The following is a 26,137-nucleotide window of genomic DNA, read 5'->3' on the forward strand; positions in this document are numbered from 1 at the left end:
CCTCAGAAGCCTTCCCCCAGCCTTGCAACACCCACAGGGCCCAGGTTGAGGCGGAGCAACAGGTCGGGCAGGGGCCGCACAAGGCTGCACAAGGACTCGCCCTCTCGGCACACCCAGTAGAGTGTGTTGGCAACGGTTTTTTGTTTATGGGGGTGTTTGTGTTGTGGGGGGGGCTTATTTTGGTAAGGCCGAGGATGAAGGCCAATTGGATGGGCAAGTTTTGTTATTCCTCCCCAGGTTGTGGGAGTGAGATATTTTTGTGACTGTTTTTTGGGGGTCTTGTCTGTTTTTCTGTTTCATGTGGGAAGGGCCCTGAGTTTGTTAAATAAAGCTTTTATTTATTCAGCTTGTCCAGGTGTCATGTTTCCAGTGGTTGTTGCGTTAAGCGGCTGAGGGCTTGCGGAGCGGCTGCATTCAGGTGCGCTCATTGCCACAAGCCATTCCCTGACAGGGGGCCTAGAAGTGTCGTTCAATAAGCCGCCGGCGGATTGCCCTTGGACCTTGTGGCTCCCTCCTGGGCTGGTACTCCTCCTCTTCCTCCTCCTCCTCCTCATGGTCCTCCTGCTCATCCTCCTGAGGTGGTGGTCCAACGTGAGGTGGCAGTGCCTGAGTCCTGCGGATAGCCAGGTTGTGCAGCATGCAGCAAACGACGACGAACTGGGAGACTCTATCCGGCGAATACCGTAGAGATCCGCTGGAGCGATCCAGGCAGCGGAACCATTGCTTGAGGACGCCAATCGTTTGCTCTATGATGTTCCTTCTGGCTTGATGGCTTTCGTTGTATGCCTCCTCCGCAGGGGTCCTGGGCGCACGGAGCGGGATCATGAGCCATGTACACAAAGGGTAGCCCTTGTCCCCAATAAGCCATCCCCTTGGTGGAGGCTGTGCCTCGAACATGTCAGCCACAGTAGTCTGGCGCAGGATAAATGCATCGTGGCTGCTTCCTGGAAAGCGGGCATTGACAGCTAGGATGCGCTGCCTGTGGTCACACACCAGCTGTACATTGAGGGAATGGTAGCCCTTCCGGTTGCGGCAATTCTCGGCATTGTCGATAGGTGCCCGCATAGCCACATGCGTGCAGTCAATGGCGCCCTGCACCATGGGGAAGTCCGCGATCCTGCCAAATCCGACTGCACGCTGCTCCTGCCTCTCTAGGGTCATGGGGAAGGAGATGAAATGGTGTCTCCTCGTGAAAAGGGCATCGGTGACCTGCCAGATGCAGCGATGCACGGCGAACTGGGAGATGTTCGCTATGTCCCCAGCAGCGGCTTGGAAGGAGCCGCTTGCATAAAAGTTCAGAGCCACCGTGACCTTCACTTCCACCGAGAGAGACGTCCTGCACATCAGCTGTGGACGCAGATCTCTGTGAAGCAGCTGGCAGATCTCTGCAACCACCTCCCTTCTGAAGCGCAGCCTCTTAACACAATGCGCGGCAGTCATGGTGAGATAGGACACCTGCTGCCAGTATTCCCTGAGTGGGTAAGGCCTACGTTGCCGACGCCTGATGGCCCCTCTGCGTCTAGGCATGGCTGGCCCTCTCACACAGCGTCTGCGAGCCCTTCGCACATAATGCTGGAACTGAGGGTTGGAACCCCATACAGCCCCCATAATAAACTTGCAAATAGTTAAATCACAATGATTCAAATTTCCAAGCTCTGGCCAGAAGCCAAAAATACCTCTGCTATGTTGTCCCAAATCAGTAAGCTCTGTTCCTTGGTCTCAGTCCAGAAATCCAAAACACTGAAGTCATTGCAGCAAAATGGCTGGGCTTTATAGGTCAGTGTAAGTGCCCTTTAATTAGCGCTCCCCGAGGCCCACAGGGCCTCTGTTGCGTTCCACTTCATAGTTCTTAACAGCGCCACGCCCACATTGGCCGGGCGCCACTGAATTTCCGGTTTGGGGCGCACAAACAGCGTTGCACGACGAAATGACGTCATAAGCTGCGCGCGCAGCTGAGCGGGCGCAAACACTTTGCGCCGGCGCTAAATGTCAACTGAAGTTGGGCGTAGGCGCAGATCGTTCTGCGCCTGGGCGCTAAGTGCCTAGCGCTGCAAACCTACCCCTCTTATGGCGTTAGCGGCTGGCGAACGCAACTGAATTTCTAGGCCGCTATCTTTATATCCTGTGTGCTCCTGCTGTTTTTGGCGCTGAAAAGGTCTGTGTGCAAATTTGCACCGAAAAGTTCGAATACACAAGAGAAAGGCCCTGATTGGCTGATTTGAACGGGCCAGCTCCTAGTGGCCAAACTGCCTCCCTTGTCTGGAATGGGCCTCGAACAAAGCCTGGGGTGGTTTGAATGTATCTTCATTCTGGGGCCGAAATGTTCCCGCCTACATCCGGAGTTCATTTGGCTAAAACAAAAGCGACCCAACTGCCCTATTGTCTGAGTAATGGGTGATTCAAACCCATTCATTCCTTTTCTCAGTAAATCTCTTCCGTAGTTTAGGTGTGTCTCAATTGTGTGCTGGGCTTTGAATGGAGTTGGATTACTATGTAAACAGAAACCCATTCATTGTGGTCACTGAAACTGCAGTCTCAAGTGGTTTAATCCCTTATGTCAACATCCTGTAGTTTCCTGTAAACAAACATTGCCTCTGTAGGGAAGGGAAACTCCCTGGTTTTGATTGACAGAATCTGACTGCCACTGTTTGATCCTCCCACTTTCACAGACATCCACGAGCTGCTTTCCAAGCCCCATTGTTTCTGCCATGCTTTTCTGACGGCCATTTGTTAAACCCCTTTGCAATTTACCAAACTCAAGGGAACAATTTTATTAATAAAATGTACTGTCTTAAAGTGTGCGAATTTTTTCACGAAGTTCCTCGATTCCGGCGTTGTCCACGTGCTGTCCATTTCAACCCAGCCTTTTGCGGTTCTGGGCAGGTTTTAAAACATTGTCCAACCCAGAGACAATTTAAATTCCATGAGCCATCATCCATGATGTAGATTAATATCTCCAGTATCTTCGGGGCTGAGGGATTTTGCGAACCCCTACAGAACTTATAATTAATGATATATTAAAAATGGACAAATGATCTGGATGTAAGAAAGTCAAACTTTATTAACTAAATAAACTACACCACACGATCAATGTAATCACGGTAAAATTGCTTAGATAGGGGAGGAAAAACGGGCATAACGAGGGAAAAAGATTAAAATCACAATTTTAATGAAATCCCACTTTACTCCCCACCCCTATGCCTATCCTAAGTTGCCTTGTGGAAGGTCAGAAAAATATATGCTCACCACTGCAACGCTACCTCCGTGCCCTGCGATCTTAGATCTTCACTGCCCAGAAGTGAAAAACACCCCAGTGTTTTAAAAGTAAACTGCTGGTGCTTTACTTCTTCAGACAGACTTCACGAACTGTAGAGGCACATGAAGGCAGGCGAGAGAGAGAGAGATGCTTCTCAGAAGCTATCTTTATATACCCCAACATTGGGGCCGAGATGTTCCCGCCCAAATCCAAGTTCATCTGGACTAAAACAAAAGGATGCAAACCGTTCCCTATTGTCTGGGATGGGTTTCGAATAAAGCTTGGAGTGGTTTGAATGTGTCTTCATCTGGCTAAAACAAAAGGGATCCAACTGCCCTATTGTCTAGTAATGGGTGATTCAAACCCATTAATTCTTAAACTGTTCCTTTTCTTAGTTTAAAAAGTCTCTTCCATAGTTTCGGTGTGTTCTCATTGTGTGCTGGGCTTTGAATGGAGTTGAATTACTAGGTAAACAGAAGCCCTTTGTCCTGCGGTCACTGAAACCGCAGCCTAAGTGGATAATCCTTTATGTCAACATAAACAAACATCGATTGCCTCTGAAGGGAAGGGAAACTCCCTTTTTGATTGACAGAATCTGACTGCCACTGCTTCGAACCTCCCCCTTTTCACAGACATCCACGAGCTGCTTCCAAGCCTCTTTGTCCTTGGCCATGCTTTTCTGATGGCCATTTTTAAACCCCTTTGCAAATTACCAAACTCAAGAGTGCATTTTTTAAATAAAATGTGCTGTCTTAAAGTGTGCGAATTTTTCCACAAAGTTCCTCGATTCCAGTGTTGTCCACGTGCTGCCCAGCTCAACGCAGCCTTTTGAGGTTCTGGGCATGTTTTAAAAACATTGTCCAACCCAGAGACAGCTTAAAGCACGCAAAGTCTTTGCCCAGGATGTAGATTAATGTCTCCCGATCCTCGGGGACTGAGGGGATTTTTGCGAACCCCTACACGCCCCAGTCCAATAACATCTCAATACAGAGGGCAAGCTTTAAAAAATCATAAGAGCATAAGAATTAAGAGCAGGAGCTGGACATTCGGCCCCTCGAGCCTGTTCTGCCATTCAACAAGATCATGGCTGATCATTGACCTCAACTCCACTTTCCCGCCCGATCCCCATATCCCTTGATTACCTTAGTATCCAAAAATCTATTGATCTCTGTCTTGAATATTCTCAATGACTGAGCTTCCACAGCCCTCTGGCGTAGAGAATCCCAAAGATTCTCCACCCTCTGAGTGAAGAAATTCCTACTCATCTCTGTCCTCAATGGCTTATCCCTTATCCTTAGACTGTGACCCCTGGTTCTGGACTCCCCCACCATCGGGAACAGCCTTCCTGCATCTAGTCTGTCTGATCCTGTTAGAATTTTATAAGTTTCAATGAGATCCCCTCTCATTCTTCAAAACTCTAGCGAATATAAGCCTAATCGAACCAATCACTCCTCATACGTTATTCCTGCCATCCCAGGTATCAGCCTGGTGAATCTTTGCTGCACTCCCTCCATGGCAAGAACATCCTTCCTCAGATGAGGCGACCAAAACTGCACACAATACTCAAGATGTGGTCTCCCCAAGGCCCTGTACAACTGCAGCAAGACATCCTTGCTCCTGTACTCAAATCCTCTCGCTATGATGGCCAACATACCATTTGCCTTCTTAACCGCCTGCTGCACCTGCATGCTTACCTTCAGCGACTGGTGCACAAGGACACCCAGGTCTCGTTGCACTTCCCCTTTTCCCAATCTATTGCCGTTCAGATAATAATCTGCCTTCCTGTTTTTGCCACCAAAGTGGATAACCTTGCATTTATCCACATTATACTGCATCTGCCATGCATCTGCCCAATCACCCAACCTGTCCAAATCATCCTGGAGTTTCTCAGCATCTTCCTCACAGCACACACGCCCACCCAGCTTTGTGTCATCTGCAAACTTGGAGATATTACATCTAGTTCCATCGTCTAGATCATTAATATATATTGTGAATAACTGGGGTCCTAGCATCAATCCCGGCGGTACCCCACTAGTCACTGCCTTCCACTTCGAAAAAGATCTGTTTATTCCAACTCTTTGCTTTCTGTCTGCCAACCAGTTTTCTATCCAAGTCAGTACCTTAAGAACAGAAGAACATAAGAAATAGGAGCAGGAGTAGGCCCCTCGAGCCTGCTCCGCCATTCAATGAGATCATGGCTGATCTGATCCTAACCGCCAATCCACTATCACAGAACCATCTTGTTGTGTATGTCCCTTTAAGGGAATAACTGGTCTCAGACTGCAGTACCGGCAGTGACCACCCCTGTATAAAAGGCCCTAGCAGGCTTCTGTAATTTCAGTTTCCAGGTTGTCTCCATTCAGTAAAGACTTGTTAAAGCAACTCCTGCATTCCATGTCTCCATTAACACACGGATCTAATACTGGCGACGAGTAAGAAACGAACTTACCTGCAACTCGGCAGCACCTCAGACGACGTTGTTGAAGGTCGAGGCCAGAGAAAAGAAAAAAAAAAATCCAGAGAGACTCAAGAAACGGGCGTCGACCGTGGGCAACCGCCCTCTAAATCAAAAATATTGAGGGGTGCAGGAGAGACTGTCGCGAGCCAGGCTTGGTTCTTCAGTCTGTGGTTTCCCAGCTAATCGGGCTGGTGGCAGGTAGTGCACTGATCCTTCCTGGGCTGCGGCGGGCTAGAGCTCGATCGAGTGGCTCTGCAATGGGGCCGGGCAGCGAGTCAGGAAGCAAAGAGAGAGAGAGAGGGTGGAGCACACAGGGCGCGGCCGGTGCTTCGCAGCCGGGCAGCGGTCGGACCTAAGAAGAGGGAGGGAAGTGTCCCAGCGGGTCCGCTCCATGACGGGAACGGTTAAAAATAAAAATACCGCGGAGAGCGGCGTTGGCAGCAGCGGCAACGGCGGGAAAGCACGGGAGGTGCCATCTTAACTCGGCGGGGAAGAAGGAAAAGCGTGGGAGGTGCCATTTTGATCCATCGGGGATGAAGGCAAAGCGCGGGAGGCGCCATTTTGGATTTTTAAGATGCCAAAGACTGGCGATATCACTGCCTTCGATAATGCAATAGAAGAATGGACCACGTATGTGGAAAGAGTCGAGGTATATTGCGAGGCAAACGAAATAGCCGATGACAAAAAGGCATCGGTATTGCTAAATTTAATGGGCGCAAGAACGTATGGCTTATTGCGGGACCTGATTACTCCAGCCAAACCGAAGGCGAAGAGTTTTAACGAAATTGTTGCTATCCTACAGGAACACCTAAATCCTACACCGCTGCTGATAGCAGAAAGATTTAAATTCCACAGGAGAAATCAGCATAAAAATGAGAGCAATGCTGATTACCTTACGGAACTATGCAAGCTATCAAAGCACTGCCAGTTTGGAGCAGGACTGGCAGATACCTTACGGGACAAATTTGTCTGTGGACTCCTGAGTGAAAGAACCCAGAAGAGGTTACTCTCAGAGAAAGAGCTGACGCTAGATAAGGCTTTCAGCGTGGCAGTATCGTACGAAGCAGCAGCAAGGGGAGCTGCGGAAATACAACAAAAACCACAGGAATACGGCACCCACGAAATGACACGGGGGTTTGCAAAATGTTATCGCTGCGGCAGAACAAACCATGACCAGAAGGACTGCTGGTCCAAGGACAAAATATGCAGGCAATGCGGAAAGATGGGACACATTGCACGAGTTTGCAGGTCTGGGAAGAAGACCAACGACAACAAAAAGGCTACTAAGGAACCGTACAGGAAAGTACAAAAGATGATGGACAGTAGTTCCGAAGACCAGATGAGCGATAGTGAATCCGGGAACAAGAGACTAAGCTGTCTCAAACTTCACAACGTAATGGCAAAAGAGGATCACCGAACCATTTGGGTCACCCTCATGATAGCAGAGTCCCAAGTCAAAATGGAATTGGATACAGGATCAGCTCTAACCGTCATGAATCGAAGAGGCTACAAGCGGCTATTCTCACACATACCCTTGAGAGAGACATCCATTGTCTTGAGGACGTATACGGGGCAAAAAGTATACACCAGAGGAAAAATAAGGGCGCCTGTCGAATACAACGGCAAGAAAATACGGAAATTGTATCTCTACATTCTGCAAGATGGTGGACCACCGTTATTGGGACGTGAATGGATCAGAAAGATAAGTTTAGACTGGCACTCCATTCAGGCACTGACGGTGGCTGGTAAAAAGGATGACGACGTCACTCCTGGACGATTGTCAACAATCTTAGCTGACGCCAAAGAGGTATTTCAACAAGAACTGGGCACTCTTAAAGGCGTAACCGCCTCGATAAAAATAGAGGAGAATGCAATTCCCAAGTTTTTCAAAGCAAGACCGGTACCATATGCAATTCGCCCAGCCGTCGAGGCAGAGCTGGAGAATCTGGAGAATGCAGGCATGTTATCTAAGGTAGACTGGAGTGAGTGGGTGACACCCATCATTCCTGTCATGAAGAAAATGTTAAACAATAAGTCTGAGGTGCCAAGGAAGGTTCGCATCTGTGGGGACTTCAAGGTGACAGTGAACCCAGTCCTTCACACAGTACAATATCCTCTTCCAAGGATAGAAGATATCTTCGCCTCACTATCTGGAGGGAAGCGTTTTACAAAAATTGACCTAGCACAAGCATATTTGCAGATGGAGGTTGAAGAATCCTCTAGGAAGTATCTCACAATAAACACTCACAAAGGTCTTTAACAGTATAATCGACTGGTATTGGAGCCCGGCTTAAAAACCGGCGGCAGTTGCGAGGCGTACCAAATCAACAGCAGAGGAGAGGGGTAAATAGTAATCAGTGTGTGATGTCACCAGGGAGCAGCTGGTGCAGTCGGGAGAGCAGGAGGCCAGTAACTCTTATATAGGTGGAGCTGTTGCTAAACCCGAAACACTACAGTGTAGTGTCTCCCACCCTTCCACCTCCTCTAACCTTTTAGGGGTTAGGGGAAGTTGAAAAGGTAGGTTCAATTTATTTTATTTCAGGAGCCTAACCTAGGTGGAAAAGGTTCCAGGACAGGAGGCGGCAGTGAAAATACAACACCAGAAAACAGGTAGGTGACTGGTTGGTGAGTACTTTCACAAACTTATTCTAAGTAGAATTCAATAATTAAGCTAAATCGTAGTAAATAAAAAGGTATTGTAAGGGTTAAGTCATGGAAGGGCAGCTCAGACCCGTGTCATGCTCCTCCTGTGCCATGTGGGAAATCAGGGACACTGTCCCTGACAACTATGTGTGCAGGAAGTGTGTCCAGCTGCAGCTCCTAGCGGACCGCATGGCGGCGCTGGAGCTGCGAATGGACTCACTCTGGAGCATACGCGATGCTGAGGATGTTGTGGATAGCACATTCAGTGAGTTGGTCACACCGCAGGTAAAGGCTAGCTCAGACAGTAAATGGGTGACCAAAAGGCAGGGTAAAGGCAGGAAGGTAGTGCAGGAGTCACCTGCGGTCATCTCCCTCCAAAACAGGTTTACCGTTTTGGGTACTGTTGGGGGAGATGACTTATCAGGGGAAGGCACCAGCAGCCAGGTTCAGGGCACCATGACTGGCTCTGCTGCACAGAAGGGCGGGAAAAAGAGGGATAGGGCTATAGTGATAGGGGATTCAATTGTAAGGGGGATAGATAGGAGTTTCTGTGGCCGAGACCGAGACTCCAAGATGGTATGTTGCCTCCCTGGTGCAAGGGTCAAGGATGTCTCGGAGCGGGTGCAGAGCATTCTGAAGGGGGAGGGGGATCAGCCAGTTGTCGTGGTACATGTAGGTACCAACGATGTAGGTAAAAAGAGGGAGGAGGTCCTACAAGCTGAATTTAGGGAGTTAGGAGCTAAATTGAAAAGTAGGACCTCAAAGGTAGTAATCTCTGGATTGCTACCAGTGCCACGAGCAAATAAGTTTAGAGAGAGTAAGATAGATAAGCTAAATACGTGGCTTGAGCAGTGGTGCAAGGGAGAGGGATTTAAATTCTTGAGGCATTGGAACCAGTTCTTGGGGAGGAGTGACCTGTACCAAGGGGACGGTCTACACCTGAACTGTGAGGGAGCCGATGTCCTCGGGGTAATATTTTCTAGGGCGGTTCAGGAGGATTTAAACTAATTTGGCAGGGGGATGAGAACCTAGGTAGTGGAAAAGAGGGAAGTCATATGAAGTCAGAAATAGATGGTAGAAAGGTGAGAAGCAATAAGCAAAGGAGAGAAACACAAAGGGCCAAACTAATTCATAATGAGAGTGTGAAAAAAGCAAGCCTGAAGGCTTTGTATCTTAATGCTAGAAGCATTAGGAACAAGGTGGATGAATTAGCTGTGGAAATAGAGGTAAACAAGTATGATTTGATTGGGATTACAGAAACGTGGCTGCAGGGTGGGCAAGGCTGGGAACTTAACATCCAGGGATATACAATATTTAGGAAGGATCGGCAAAAAGGTAGGGGAGGTGGGGTAGCATTGCTGGTAAAGGAGGGGATTAATGCAATGGAAAGGAAGGATATTAACTCGGATGAAACGGAATCTGTATGGGTAGAAATGAGAAATAGCAAGGGGAGGAAAACGTTAGTGGATGTGATATATAGGCCTCCAAATAGTAATATGGAGGTGAGGGAAGGCATAAAAAGGGAAATTAGAGAAGCGTGCGATAAGAGCACAGCTGTCATCATGGGTGACTTTAATTTACATATTGATTGGACTACCCAAATTAGTAAAAATTCTGAGGAGGAGGAATTCCTGGAATGTTTTCGGGACGGTTATCTGGACCAATATGTCGAGGAGCCGACTCGAGATCAGGCCATTTTAGACTGGGTATTGTGCAATGAGAAGGGACTTATCAGCAATCTTCTTGTACGAGGCCCCTTGGGTCAGAGCGATCATAATATGATCGAGCTCTCAGTCGAGATGGAGAGTGAGGAAATTGAATCAGAGACTAAGGTCCAGAACTTAAATAAAGGGAATTACGAGGGTATGAGACGGGAATTGGGTAAGATTGATTGGGTGGTGTTTCTGGGGGGATTGACAGTGGAGAGACAATGGCAAGCAGTCAAAGATAGAATGGAAGAATTCCAGAACATGTTTATACCGGTTTGGCATAAAAATAAACCTAAAAAGGTGACTCAACCGTGGATAACGAGGGAAATTAGGGACAGCATAAAATCAAAAAAAAGGGCATATCAACTGGCAAAAAAAAGCACCAGACCGGAAGATTGGGGGCAGTACAGGATACAGCAAAAGAGGACAAAGGGATTAATCAGGAAGGGGAAAATAGAATACGAAAGTAAACTTGCAGCAAGCATAAAGACAGACTGCAAAAGCTTTTATCGGTATATCAGGAGGAAAAGACTGGTAAAATCCCAAGTTGGTCCCTTGCAGTCCAATTCGGGAGAATATATAATGGAGAATAAGGAAATGGCAGACCAATTAAACTCATACTTTGGTTCTGTATTCACAAAGGAGGACACAAATAACCTCCCAGGAATATCGGCAAACATAGGGACTAATGAGAGGGAGGAGCTGACAGAAATTAGTATCTCTAGGGATATGGTGTTGGGTAAGTTGAGGGGACTGAAGGCCGACAAATCCCCGGGGCCTGATAAACTACATCCTAGGGTACTTAAGGAGGTGGCCCTGGAGATAGCAGATGCTCTAAGGATCATCTTCCGGAACTCCATTGACTCGGGAACAGTACCCGTGGATTGGAGGGTAGCTAATGTTACCCCAATATTTAAAAAGGGGGGTAGAGAGAAAGCAGGGAATTATAGACCAGTAAGCCTTACATCGGTTGTGGGCAAAATGCTAGAGTCCATTATTAAGGATAAAATAGCGGAGCACTTGACAAATGGGGAAAGGATCGGACAGAGTCAACATGGATTTACAAAGGGTAAATCGTGTTTGACTAATCTGCTGGAATTTTTTGAGGAAGTAACTGGTAAAATAGATGGGGGAGAGCCAGTGGATGTGGTGTACCTTGACTTCCAGAAAGCCTTCGATAAGGTTCCACACAAAAGATTATCATGCAAAATTAAGGCTCATGGAATTGGGGGCAAAGTATTAACGTGGATAGAGAATTGGCTGGCGGATAGAAAACAGAGAGTTGGAATAAACGGCTCGTTTTCGGAGTGGCAGGCAGTGACCAGCGGGGTGCCGCAAGGATCTGTCCTGGGACCCCAGCTGTTCACAATATATATAAATGATCTGGATCAGGGAATTGGATGCAATATTTCCAAATTCGCTGACGACACTAAACTAGGAGGAGGGGTGGGCTCTGATGAGGATGTCAGGAGGCTACAGTGCGATTTGGACAGGTTGGGGGAATGGGCGGATACGTGGCAGATGCACTATAATGTGGATAAATGCGAGGTTATCCACTTTGGGGGTAAAAACAGGAGGGTAGATTATTATCTAAATGGCAATAGATTGGGAGATGGGGAAGTGCAGAGGGACCTGGGTGTTCTTGTGCACCAGTCACTGAAGGAGAGCATGCAGGTGCAACAGGCGATTAAGAAGGCAAATGGTATGTTGGCCTTCATATCAAGGGGGTTCGAGTATAGGAATAGGGATACCTTACTACAGCTGTACAAGGTGCTGGTGAGACCGCATCTGGAGTATTGTGTACAGTTTTGGTCGCCCCATCTGCGGAAGGATGTTCTTGCCATGGAAAGAGTGCAACGGCGATTCACCAGGCTGATACCTGGAATGGCGGGAATGACCTACGAAGAGAGATTAAATAGTTTGGGCTTGTACTCACTGGAGTTTAGAAGATTGAGAGGGGATCTCATCGAAACATATAAAATTATGGCAGGCCTGGACAGGCTGAATTCAGAGAGAATGTTTCCAATGGCCGGGGAGCACAGAACCAGGGGCCACAGTCTAAAAATAGCGGGCAAATCATTTAAAACAGAGATGAGGAAGAATTTCTTCACTCAAAGAGTGGTGAGCCTGTGGAATTCCCTGCCACAGAGGGCTGTGAAGGCTAATTCAATAAATATTTTCAAGAGAGAATTGGATATATTTCTGAAGGCTAAGGGGATTAAGGGTTACGGAGAAAAGGCGGGGACGGGGTACTGAACTGGTAAGATCAGCTATGATCTCAGACGAAGATCAGCCATGATCTCATTGAATGGCGGAGCAGGCTCGAAGGGCCGAATGGCCTACTCCTGTTCCTATCTCTATGTTTCTATGTTTCTATGTTTCTATGTATTCGGAGTAGCATCAGCTCCGGCGATATGGCAAAGAGCGATGGAACAAGTCCTGCAAGGGATTCCGGGGACTCAGTGTTACTTGGACGACATCCTAGTGACAGGTGAAGATGACAGTGAACACCTTGCCAACCTAGAGCAGGTGCTCACTAGACTACGTGAACATGGGCTACGAGCCAATCGCCCCAAGTGCGAGTTTTTTAAGAAACAGATATCGTATTTGTTAAGTATGTGTATTGTATTGAACAATTAACACAAAGACTTAAACGTATAACTCAAACAGGCCTTTACTGGTTGGAGGTAGGGACTGCACGTAGGTCTTTACTTCATGCCCACAGGCGGGAACTGAGGGGAGATCAGTACCCACAGTACTATTTATACCCCTATGGCCAGGAGTGGTACTGCGTATCACTACGCCCTACAAGTAGTGCAGTCCTGTCCATAGGTTCAAGTAGCACACATATTACATACACAACATTCCTCCCTTCTTAGCTTTACAGTCATCTCCCCATTTAACATAACGTAATAACATATATACATATATAACTTCAGGTTTACATAACAGAATAACATAGATACATAGATAACTTCATGTCAAAACAGATCACAGATTCAGTCTCTGCGGGAAACAGTTCACAGATTCAATCTCTGTGGTGTAGTCGGTTCACGTTGCTGGAGTGACTCATTCAATAGTCCTTCCATGGATTTAACAGTTTGAACTTCCGAACTGAATTGGCTCCGTTCGGAGGGACCACGTGTGTGATCTGGTAGAGGTAATAATGGTTCAGATGGGTCATCTTCTGTTTCGACTTTTCCTTTTCTGCTTCTTGGAGACTCTCTGGGCTCCATTGTCAGCTGCCACAGCTGCCAGCTGCATGCGCAGTTCCTCCTTCTCTTCCTCCTGTTTCCGTCGTAGAGCCAGCTTCTCCCGATGTTCCGTAGACTTTTGGTGCTCCTCCATGATTTCTGCACTTTGGGAGTCGAAGTTACAAGCTGGGCAGGACAGGACATCGTAATATTCGGTGTCGTCCACCAGGTCATGGTAATATTCGGTGTCGTCCTGAGCTAGACCAGTGAGAGGGTCGTCTATTTCCTCCATACCCAGCTGGACGTTAGCCAGCTCTTGTTCCAAATCCAGACATCTTTCCTGAAGAGACTTCTTCATGTGTACCTCTGCATCCAGCTTTTTCTGGGCTTTCAGCAAGTCGTTTACTAATGACCTCATTTGAGATTTTACTACTTCAACTTCTTTTGGAGATTGATTGATCGGACTATTCAATCCCTCTACCGGAGCAGCTGTTTCAGCGGTCTGTTGTTCTACGTTGACGTGAGTCAGTGTACTTTTGGCATCCAAGGGCTGCTCTGTTGCAGTCATCTCAGTCTGTGTTGCCACCTCAGCTCTTCCAATAATCTTTGAGAGCTCCGAACCCCTTTCGTTTGAATATTGAAGTTCGTGTTCAAGTTTTTCCCATTTCAGAGTCCTGTCCTTCAGCATATGCAGGAGTTGGCTGACCGTTAACTCCTCTGACATCAGACGTTTTGTGTGCTCCTGCTCCATTTTCTCCATCAGCTGCTTCTGTTGTCTTTCCAGATTCTCCAACTCTATATCAAAGAACTCTTTCGTTGCATTCAACTCTTGCTCAAAACAGCGAAGCATTTGTTCTAATTGCTGTTGTAGTTTGAAATGGAGTTGAGTTCGAGCCCGGTGTCCCTCAGAAATGGGCACATCAGTAGACTTGCCAGACTCAGAATCCACAGTTAAACTATGTTGTTGTTGCTCAGTGGAATTCTGTGCTGAAACTTTGTCTTTTGCACCTGAGTTGGGCTTACCATCATCCGTTCCAGAGTCTGGGCCGACTATCTTCACCGAGTTCTCACTCGTTATTGTTTGTAGGAAATGCCAGTCCATATTCATTTTCCTAATCCACTCCCGTCCTAGTAGTGGAGGACCTCCTTCAGATATCACATATAAGTCCATTATTTGACTGTCTTCGCCCTTGTGGACCACTGCAACCTCTATTTTCCCGATGGGGTACACTCTTTGCCCCGTGTATGTTTTCAATATAATCCCCGTATCCTGTAGGGGAATATGTTGGAATAACTTTCCGTAATCTTTCTTATTTATGACCGTCAATGCCGATCCAGTGTCCAATTACAGTTTTACTTGGACTCCTTCTATCTGAAGAGTGACCCAAATTGTCTGGAGGTCTGCACCCTTACCAGCGTTGAGTACTCTTAAGCTAGCCAGTTCATTACAGCTTAAGCTAGCCAGTTCATTACTGCTAGCGTCTGAATCGGACTCCTGTTCGGTCACCTTGTGTACCTTTGCGTATTTTCCTTGCGGTGACTTCTTGTTGCTGGTCTTCTTCCCTGACCTGCATACTCTAGCTATATGTCCAAGCCTACCACAAGTTCTACATTCTTGGTTTTTAAACCAACACTGGTTCTGATCATGCGTTGTCTTTCCACAACGATCACATTTGCCAGAACTCACACCCAATTTGTGTGCACTGAGCTCCGGTGACCGTAGCTGCATTACTGCCGTGCCTCTCGCTGCGGCTTCATGTGCTGCTGCCATAGTGACCGCCTTCTCAAGCGTCAGCTCATTCTCCTCGAGCAGTCGCTTTTGTGTATCCTGTTTAAATAAACCACACACAAATTTGTCTCGTAGTGCATCTGTCAGTCCCGTTCCAAACTGGCAATATTTCGCTAATTTACGCAATTCCAGCAAATAATCAGCATTGCTTTCATGCTGTAGCTGCCTTCTGTCGTAAAATTTAAATCGTTCCGCTAGCATCAGCGGCGTGGGGTTTAGATGATCTTTCAGGACAGTAACAATCTCATCGAACGTCTTATCCGCCGGTTCATCTGGTGATAACAGGTGTTTCAATTGCCCGTATGTCTTCGCACCCATTAAATTTAATAATGTTAGAGCTTTATCTTGGTCACGAATTTTATTGGCCTTACAATAATTTTTTACTCTTTCAACATATATGGCCCAATCTTCGAGGTCACTATCAAAGGTGCTAATATTCCCGTGTTTAGGCATTGTAGATTTGCAATTTCTCAGATTTTATTTTCTTTACTTGTTATCAAAGATGGCGGCTTCCCGCTCTTGCCGTCGCCCTCCGCCCACAAAATGGCGGTTTTCCCGCGCTTGGCGGTCTTCACCCGTCCCCCGACGCCGTCTCCCTTCAGCCCCCGAGTGCGGCCCTTATCAGCGGATGCGATCGCTGAATCGTGAAGTGGCTCCCGACCGAAGCGGCTCTCGCACCTTGAGCTTCTGCAGCCGCCGTGCCTTTCAGTCCGAGTGCGGCCCTTATCTTTGGTCCCGATCGCTGGCCCGCGCTGCGCCTCGCACTTGAAGCGGCTCCCGGCCTCTGGCTCACCCGCTCGCGCGGCTCTTGCTCGCTCCCTCCCGGGCTCTGGCTTACCCACGAGGTTATGGAGGCTTCAGGGTCCTAATGCCTGTCGCTTCCAGTCGCTGGAAGCTGTCAGGATTTCTGCTGCCCTTCAGTTTTGAGTGGGGTGTTGAGGATTGAAGCCTCTCTTCAACGTCCTGTCTTTGGACGAAGCCGCCGTGGAATAACTGCCGCAGGGTTCGAACCGACTCGTCGCCAGTGTTAAGTATGTGTATTGTATTGAACAATTAACACAAAGACTTAAACGTATAACTCAAATAGGCCTTTACTGGTTGGAGGTAGGGACTGCACATAGGTCTTTACTTCATGCCCACAGGCGGGAACTGAGGGGAGATCAGTACCCACAGTACTATTTATACCCCTATGGCCAGGAGTGGTACTGCGTATCACTACGCCCTACAAGTAGTGCAGTCCTGTCCATAGGTTCAAGTAGCACACATATTACATACACAACAGTATTGTGGCCACGTGATTGATGAAGAGGGGTTGCATAAGTCCCCTGACAAAATTGAAGCGGTAGTTAAGGCTCCAGCGCCTGAAAATGTGTCACAACTGAGGTCATTCCTCGGATTGGTGAATTACTACCATAAGTTTTTGCCGAATTTGTCCACAATTCTGCATCCACTGAACGCCCTACTACGAACGGGAGTAGCATGGAAATGGAGCGATGAATGTAAGCGGGCCTTTCAGAAGAGTAAGGACCTAATCACTTCAAGAGAAGTATTGGCTCACTACACCCCATCACTACCGATAAGACTGGCGTGTGATGCGTCTCCCTACGGCATTGGGGCGGTACTGTCACATAAATTCCTTGATGGTTCAGAGAGGCCGATAGCTTTGCGTCACGCTCGTTAACTTCAGCCGAGCGTAACTACGCCCAGATTGACAGAGAGGCCCTCAGCCTGGTGTGGGGGGTGAAGAAGTTCAATCACTACCTGCATGGTCAGAAATTTACTCTACTAACCGATCATCAACCTCTTGTCTCCATTTTCAACCCTCAGAAGGGCGTACCGATAATGACGGTACAACGGCTACAGGGGTGGTCTCTTTTCCTAGGGGCACACCAATATGACATCGAGTACAAAGGAACTAAACAGCATGGGAATGCTGATGGATTGTCGCGCCTACCGTTGCCGATGGTGGAAGAAGAACTGGCAGTGGATCCAGTGGAGTTATTCCACTCGACTATAGTCGAATGTCTCTCTGTGACGAATGCAAACATAGAAAAGGAAACACGAAATGACCCGACACTCTCCTGGGTCTATGATTTAACGGTGAAGGGATGGCCAGTACATGGCGAACCACTGCTGCCAGCATTCTCGCCGAGAAGAGAACAGCTATCAGTGTGCAGAGGAACCTTGATGTGTGGATCCAGAGTAGTAATTCCACCCAAATTGAAGGATAGAGTGCTCAATGAACTTCATGAGGGTCATCTGGGAGGGGTAAAAATGAAGAACTTAGCCAGAGCGTTTGTGTGGTGGCCGGGAATCGATAGAGAAATCGAAGAGATGACCAAGAGCAGTACAGGATGCCAGAAGGTCCAAGCCCCTCTACATCCATGGGCGTGGCCCTCATCTCCATGGCAAAGGGTGCACATTGATTTTGCTGGTCCCTTTATGGACTCGATGTTTTTAATTGCGGTGGATGCACATTCAAAGTGGCCAGAGGTAATAAAAATGTCCTCAACCACCACAGAAAAAACTATCAGAGTCTTACGAACCATATTCTCCAGGAATGGGCTGCCTGAACAGATTTGCTCTGACAATGGACCACAGTTTGTGTCTGAAGAGTTCCGGAGGTTCTTAAAAAACAATGGTTTTAAGCATTACACATCCGCCCCATATCATCCAGCCACTAATGGATTGGCTGAGAGGTTTGTTCAAACATTCAAGAAGGCTATCAAGGCAATGTGTAATGAAGATATACCCCTACAACACAAGGTGGATAACTTCTTGTTTGCCTACCGGAATGCGACACATGCGGTTACCAACCAAACTCCAGCCATGATGTTCTTCAATCGAAGACTACGATGCCGCTTGGATTTGGTTAAGCCAAACATCAGAAGAGATGTGGAGAACAGGCAGATTCAGAATATGAATGAAAGGCCGACCAGGAGTTTTAAGATAGGCCAACCAGTTTTGGCCCGGGACTACCGCACAGAGAAATGGCAGCCAGGAACGATCTGTACACGGCAAGGACCTCTAATGTATACCGTGGGCGTTGGAGAGAGCATTGTAAGACGCCATGCTGACCAGATTCTAGAGTCACTGGAAAACGTCAACTCCACACCACAATCTGATATACCTGGCGATGAAACCGAAGTACCAATTGCATCTACCGCAGAATCGGTGATATTGGAAGCAGACGAACCAAACAATGACATTGATCCCGACTCAACCTTGCCAGAAGAACCTGATATCCCAAAGAGGCATTATCCAGACAGAATCAGGAAGCCTCCTCAAAGACTGAACTTATAATTGCTTAACTTCAACCAATGTATCTAGCAACCGTAATTGTAATTGTAATTAGTTATTATTTAGTTGTTAAATGAATGTTATGTACTGTTTATCTAAAAGGGGAGGAATTGTTGTGTATGTCCCTTTAAGGGAATAACTGGTCTCAGACTGCAGTACCGGCAGTGACCACCCCTGTATAAAAGGCCCTAGCAGGCTTCTGTAGTTTCAGTTTCTAGGTTGTCTCCATTCAGTAAAGACTTGTTAAACCAACTCCTGCATTCCGTGTCTCCATTAACACACGGATCTAATACATCTCCTGAATCTAACAGAATTAGACACACGAAATAGGAGCAGGATCAGGCTACACGGCCCCTGGGCCCGCTCCGCTACCCACAGGGCCATGACCGATCCGAACCTAGACTCATGTCCAAATTCCTGCCCGCTCCCCGTAACCCTTAATTCCCTTTACTAACCCCCAATCCCATGTGCTTTAACTTTGCACACTAGTCTCTTATGCGGGACCTTATCGAAAGCCTTCTGAAAGTCCAAATACACCACGTCCACTGGTTCTCCCTTATCTATTCTACCAGTTGCATCCTCAAAAAATTCCAGTAGATTAGTCAAGCATGATTTACCTTTTGTAAATCCATGTTGACTGTGTCCAATCCGGTCACTGTTTTCCAAGGAGAGGGAGAGAGACAGTAAGTCAGAGAGAGACTCAGAGAGAGGGAGAGGGAGAGAGAGAAACAGTGACAGGGATTCGCCCGAGAGAGGCAGAGTGAGGGGAACCGTGAGGAGATGAGGTGAGGGGGCAATTCAGTGGGCAAAAGGTTTGGGGTAGGTGGAGGGGGAGATTGGAGTGGCAATGAAGTGTGCTCTGGAATGGGAAGATTCCTGTTCAGGCCCCAATCCCACGGGCGATTTTCCCAATCTCCGGTTACCCGCTCACCGCCGTACTTGCAGCAGCTGCAACACTTTAACTGCACAACAGTGAAAGATCAGTGAGATTATACAAGGTGATTCAGGAAGTGCATCTGTGTACTTGATCCAACAGCAGATTCCAACTGACACACGCTTTCCGACTAAGTAAGATGTAGGTTGTAGCAATCACAAGACAAGGCGTTTTATTTAATTACGTGAAATATATTTAACACCTCAAAGCAACCCAACCGTGAAATGACGTGGGGTAAGATTAGCAGGGAAGATTCTGCAGCTCAGACACCGAGACAGCAGACACTTCCAACCGCCAATTCAACCTGCTCAACCTGAGAAACTAGCTTTAATGAGATTCTGTCACTATAGTGTGATGCATCTGTCAGGGAATATTCCTGGCATTAAAACAGCCAATAATACCTCTTTGAAGCAATTAGCTTCTTGCACATACTCTCCCACGCTCCCATCAAACACTCCCAGCGCAGGTACAGCACGGGTAAGATAGAGAGTAAAGCTCCCTCTACACTGTCCCATCAAACACTCCCAGGGCAGGTACAGCACGGGTTAGATACAGAGTAAAGCTCCCTCTACACTGTCCCATCAAACACTCCCAGGGCAGGTACAGCACGGGTTAGATACAGAGTAAAGCTCCCTCTACACTGTCCCATCAAACACTCCCAGGGCGGGTACAGCACGGGTTAGATACAGAGTAAAGCTCCCTCTACACTGTCCCATCAAACACTCCCAGGGCAGGTACAGCACGGGTTAGATACAGAGTAAAGCTCCCTCTACACTGTCCCATCAAACACTCCCAGGGCAGGTACAGCACGGGTTAGGTACAGAGTAAAGCTCCCTCTACACTGTCCCATCAAACACTCCCAGGGCAGGTACAGCACGGGTTAGATACAGAGTAAAGCTCCCGCTACACTGTCCCATCAAACACTCCCAGGGCAGGTACAGCACGGGTTAGATACAGAGTAAAGCTCCCTCTACACTGTCCCATCAAACACTTTAGATGGGGGAGGAGTCTAAAGACATGGGCAAAGACAGCGATCCACACTATCCTCGTGTAAGGAGTTGCCAAACTGAATGCAGTCCAAGGCTTTGGGTTTCAGTCAGTGCTCAACTCTGTTGACCGGTGGACTTTCCACAGACTCTCCCTTTTTGAAAAGTTAAAACAAATTTAACAAATAAAAAGCTCCATAAAACTCCTGATGCTGAAACATCTTGCCCTCGCTCTCGTCAGTATTCTGCCGAGATTTGCCCATTGTCAGATGTGCTGTGGTGTACAGACGAGTACAAAGGCCCTCTGATTGAGAACTTCTTTCAATGGTGCTGTCCTCATTTCTGTCGAAGCTTTGTCTCTTCAATGCCTTTCTCTTCTGAGTCAAACAATGTGTGTTGCCCTCCCTCTGTAACACAGCAGTGTGTGCAGATTAGTAAGCCAATGAATTCACCATTGTCACCTTTTGCCTGAGCAGATTCTTTGGAGAAATAATTCATCAAACAAGTCAATCGGAATCCATCAGATGTTTTTGTATTTTTTTTGTCACTATCTTGTCTGCCTATTAAAGCCCTCAAGGACAGACATGGTATTGACTTGCAATGTGATACGTGGGCGCACGAGCACGCCTTCACAGTCCAGGTAGGGGCCTTGAGAAGGACTGTAAATCAGACCCAGCCTCTGCTGCCGCTACATGTTGATGGTTGTTGGCCCACGGATTCAGCCTAATCAGCACTGAGGTGCAGCGAGGTTTGATATGTTAATGTTTGTCTGGATCAAATTGAGAGAGGCTTAAATCAGTCTTCAGACTCTGAAGCAGCACTCTGGATGTAGGCAGAGGACAGGAGATGAGAGGGGAGGAGAGGGGAGGGGAGGAGAGGAGAGGAGAGGGGAGGGGAGGGGAGGAGAGGAGAGGAGAGGAGAGGAGAGAAGAGTGGAGGAGAGGGGAGGAGAGGGGAGGGGAGGAGAGGAGAGGGGAGGAAAGGAGGGGAGAGGAGAGGAGAGAAGAGTGGAGGAGAGGGGAGGAGAGGGGAGGGGAGGAGAGGGGAGGAGAGGGGAGGGGAGGGGAGCAGAGGGGAGGAGAGGGGAGGGGAGGAGAGGGGAGGAGAGGGGGGGGAGGAGAGGGGAGCAGAGGGGAGGAGAGGGGAGGGGAGGAAAGGAGAGGAGAGGAGACAAGAGGAGAGGAGAGGGAAGGGGAGGAAAGGAGGGGAGAGGAGAGGAGAGAAGAGTGGAGGAGAGGGGAGGAGAGGGGAGGGGAGGAGAGGGGAGGAGAGGGGAGGGGAGGGGAGGGGAGGAGAGGGGAGGGGAGGAGAGGGGAGGGGAGGGGAGGGGAGGAGAGGGGAGGAGAGGGGAGGGGAGGAGAGGGGAGGAAGGAGAGGAGAGGAGAGGGGAGGGGAGGAGAGGAGAGGAGAGGGGAGGGGAGGAGAGGGGAGGAGAGGAGAGGAGAGGAGAGGAGAGGGGAGGGGAGGAGAGGGGAGGGGAGGAGAGGAGAGGAGAGAAGAGGGGAGGAGAGGGGAGGAGAGGGGAGGGGAGGGGAGGAGAGGGGAGGAGAGGGGAGGGGAGGAGAGGGGAGGAGAGGGGAGGAAAGGAGAGGAGGGGAGGGGAGGAGAGGGGAGGGGAGGGGAGGAGAGGAGAGGAGAGGGGAGGGGAGGAGAGGGGAGGGGAGGGGAGGAGAGGAGAGGAGAGGGGAGGAGAGGGGCGGGGCGGGGCGGGGAGCAGAGGGGAGGAGAGGAGAGGAGAGGAGAGGAGAGGGGAGGAGAGGAGAGGAGAGGAGAGGGGAGGAGAGTGGAGGAGAGGGGAGGGGAGGAAAGGAGAGGAGAGGAGAGAAGAGGGGAGGAGAGGAGAGGGGAGGAGAGGAGAGGAGAGGAGAGGAGAGGGGAGGGGAGGAGAGGAGAGGAGAGGGGAGAAGAGGGGAGGAGAGGAGAGGGGAGGGGAGGGGAGGAGAGGAGAGGAGAGGGGAGGAGAGGGGAGGGGAGGAGAGGAGAGGGGAGGGGAGGGATGGGGAGAAGAGAGGAGAGAGGAGAGGAAAGGAGAGTGGAGGAGACGAGAGGAGAGGAGAGGGGAGGAGAGAAGCGGAGAGGAGAGGAGAGGGGAGGAGAGGAAACGAAAGGGCAGAACTCATCTTCCTCTCAGTAGAATAAGCTGCCAACTCTTCAGGCCCAGCAGTGAGGTGTGGTCACCAAGCTGAGGTAGCAGAGGGTGGTTGGCAGTGGTGAGCTTGTCTCAGTCAGCACCACGTGGGGAGGAGGGAAAGAAGGGAAGCCCGAGATATCGACGATAGCCGCTGCTTCGCTGGTGGTTTGAGCAGTGATGATTGATCGGTGATTCCAATGTACTCATCTCCAGCACAGTCTGCACACAGCACATCTTCATTTCTCCCTCAATTTTCTCCCCTTGTCACTTTTCAAGATATTTTGACCATTTTTCCTCAGATAGGATTTGGAAATGAGTCACATTAAAGTGTCGTATTTGAAACGACAGGGGTGAGCGTGCACAGATTTAACCTGATCCTCACAGCCTTACGTTGCACACCCCACACATGGAGATACAGGGGGAGAAATTCACTACCTGAGCGCCTCCGGGGGGGCGCGAACGAGGCAATACCGGCACGGCGAGTGGTTGCGGCGAGCGGGCGCGGCGGTAGTACCGACACCCGTGAAGTTGAGGTGGAGGTTTGCGGCGGCATTAACCGCTAGCGCCACAGTCTCCTGCGCCCGGAGATCATGACATCATCTGGCTGCGCAGCGCCCCGGCTCAGAAATTCACCCTCGCCCCCCCCCCGCCTGAGCGCCTGCCGTTAGCAGCGACGGGTAGAAGAGGCGGAAGGCGGCCGGATGAACGCTGGAGGAGCGCTGTATAAAGGCGTCAACTACCGGTTTATTTAGTTCACCCTCGGCAAACAGGCGTTTTCAGCGATTACAGCATTTTTCACTTGAAGGAATATTCTGGCTCAGAAAAATTATTCACTTTCATTTAGGTGAGATTTGAAAGTGCACTCGCACTCCAGCGTCACTGCCGGAGGCTGTGGAGGCAGAGAGAGAGAGTGCAAAATGTGGCCAGAGGGAGGAGGGCCAACAGGGCTCTCAACAGGAGGCCTTACCCTCCCAGGGTATTCCGGCAGCATTTCTCCAGCATCAATCTCAGTGAGGAGCAGTGTCTTAGAAGGCTCTGCTTCACCAAGGACGTGGTCACCGAGCTCTGCCACCTCCTGCAGCCAGACCTCGAGCCTGAGATCAGGACCACCATGGCTCTCTCAGTGGCAGTCAAGGTCACCGTCCCCCTCAATTTCCAGTCTGCAGCAGGAGACATAGCGAACATCTCCCAGTTCGCCGTCCATTGCTCGGCTGTACACTGCGCCACCTCAGGATGGGCGGCGGCAGTCTGGGCTGGCTGGATGACAGCTATGTGTTTGGGAGATATGTCTGCCGTAGTTGAATAGCTGTGATTGTAGGCAAGGCGTGAGATGTGAATGGGAGTTTGAGTTGGTGAAGATGTTTGGTGGGTGAGTGGTGGGGGTGTGGTTGTGTGCGCCGTGTGCACAGACTAAGGTTCAGATGCTGGTATGTAGGACCTGTTGAAGCATGTACTCACCTTGACCACCTGACTAAGGTCGTTGAACTTCTTCCAGCACTGTGTCAGGCTGTGTTCACCCACACTACTGGTTGAGACCTCCTGGGCCACTTCCCTCCACGTTGTCCTGGATACCTGGAGCAATGGCCTCCTTCCAGTGTCCGGGAACAGCACCGCCCTCCTTCGCTCCCCTCCCGCGACCAATGCCTCCAATACCTTGGCCGTGAAACGTCGAGCTCTCTCCCTGGGAGTGGGAACAGCCACAGCCACCAGGGGATGCAGTTGCTCGCAGGTCACCTTGAAGGGATAATTACAGTCCTAGCCCTTTCAGGCTACCCCAGATCAGACGTATTCCCCAGACGTTCACCTTCAACTTAAGTTAGAGATAGCCAAATTCTATAAGACGCTTAATTGGGTCTAAAGGTTCAGGCTATCTCTCCCTAAAGGAAAGGAATGACTGAAGATGTTACTGTCCTCCAGATAGCACTTTTAATAAGTTGAACTAGACTGTAACCTTCCGGATATTATGAGGGTCCAGAATACTCCCCAGAATTCTGCAACTCCTTACAAGAGTGTACAGAAATTGGGTTTGTGAGTTTATACAGAAATACTCTTTGAGACATTTCTAAAAATATATCGTTTTATTTAAGAGCCGACATTCATTTAACAGCTGTTGAGTCAGTCGCAACATTAACCATTCAAAATACAATTAGCTTACATTTCTTATTTCTCAGAGATCCTTTTTCTCAAATCTTTACTTTGTTACATTTCTACGTTTCTTACTTATTTTGAAATCCAGAACATCCACCAAAATCAAATTATAGTACCGTTTGATCCCCGAGACTCAAAGTTAAAAACTTACAGATAGTGCCTGTAAAGTTGAGAAACGCTTGGCCCGTTCAGCGACTTCTGACTTTCTGTTTGAAAAGGTCTATCTTTTATACCCTTTTTGCAGTGGTTTATTCTTTGAAGTTCTCTGCTGATGTAAGCTAATTGTCTTTATTGATACCTCTGTTGAATGCTTTCTGCCTTACTGTCAATTCAACTATTGCATGCAAAATTATGCCTCTACCTTTAGGTGTTTCAAAACCAATCATATAAACAATATGACATCAATGCTTTCTGTTTGATGCCTTTCTTATCGAAGATTTTCCATTCAATTCTTAATATTGGCTTTACTGGTTTTAGCAGACGTTGAGTCTCCTAACTGCTCCAAGTTCAATACAAACACAATGTAATTGCTTGGTGTATCTATTGAAGTCATATTTTCAAAGCCTTCTGTCGGTATCATATTTACAATATGTAAATCAAAACCACTTTAACCGAGTGTTTACTTGTTTTCTAGCTATCTCAATTGGTTGCATATTTAATCTTATGTTTCCTGTCTTCCAAGTTTAACATAAAAACTATTTGACCAGCAGGTGTTTCTTTGGCTCGATGTCATCTTTTCAAAGGCACATGCCTCTTTTAATGTTTGTGTTTCTGTTCAACGTGTTAGCTTATAACACCTTAAACTGGGTCTTCCATTGTGTTATTCCCAAACTCCAGACCCTCTGGAATCGCAAAACAATAGTGTAATTGTTCTGGTATATTTAACTAATTCCCATTTCAAAGCTTGTTTGGTTTTTACAACTTTGTTATCAAACCATCCCATCTGAGAAGCCTGTTTTCTGTTTGCAGCCTGTGTCTCCAAGGCTTTCCAGACTTTTAAACCCAGTATATCATGTATTAATAAATATCAGAATTCTGTTCATATTATGGTGTATCTCTTGAAATATGACTTATTCCCTCACAGCCTCACAGCCAGCACTGCTGATAATGAGGATCTGCACAATGATGCGACCTCCCCTTTAAGAGCTGGAAGGGGCCAGTGTGAAGGATCATTGCCGATTGCACAGCACCTGAAATTCACGATCGCTCTGCTGGTTGCGCCCCTGTAGCGGCCCACTGAGGTCATTAGCTCTTGATTTAGCGGCCCAGCTCCTTCCTGGGGCACTAACAGCCAATTTAGGAGAAGCTCAGGATCCTTAGCGCCTGGCGCTAATTTATCACCATTTCAAGAGTTAGCACCCCAAACGGGACGATACCGAATTTCTCCCCCTATATGTTAATAAACCAAACATTTAAGATGAGTTCCGCAGTTCCTTTTTGTCACGGGGGGGGATTTTAACCAGGAGAAGCCGTGGGTTTGGGCGCGGGATGGGGGTTAAATCCGGCAAAAGTGCGAGCGCGTTGGGAAGCCGGATCCAAGCCGCCGACTACCAGGTTTAACTGGGGAGCGTTGGTCTGGTTGTGCCTCG

This window comes from Somniosus microcephalus, chromosome 11, assembly GCF_052327205.1.
Source record: "Somniosus microcephalus isolate GS21.2 chromosome 11, FLI_Smic_1.0, whole genome shotgun sequence".
Classification (NCBI taxonomy): domain Eukaryota; kingdom Metazoa; phylum Chordata; class Chondrichthyes; order Squaliformes; family Somniosidae; genus Somniosus; species Somniosus microcephalus.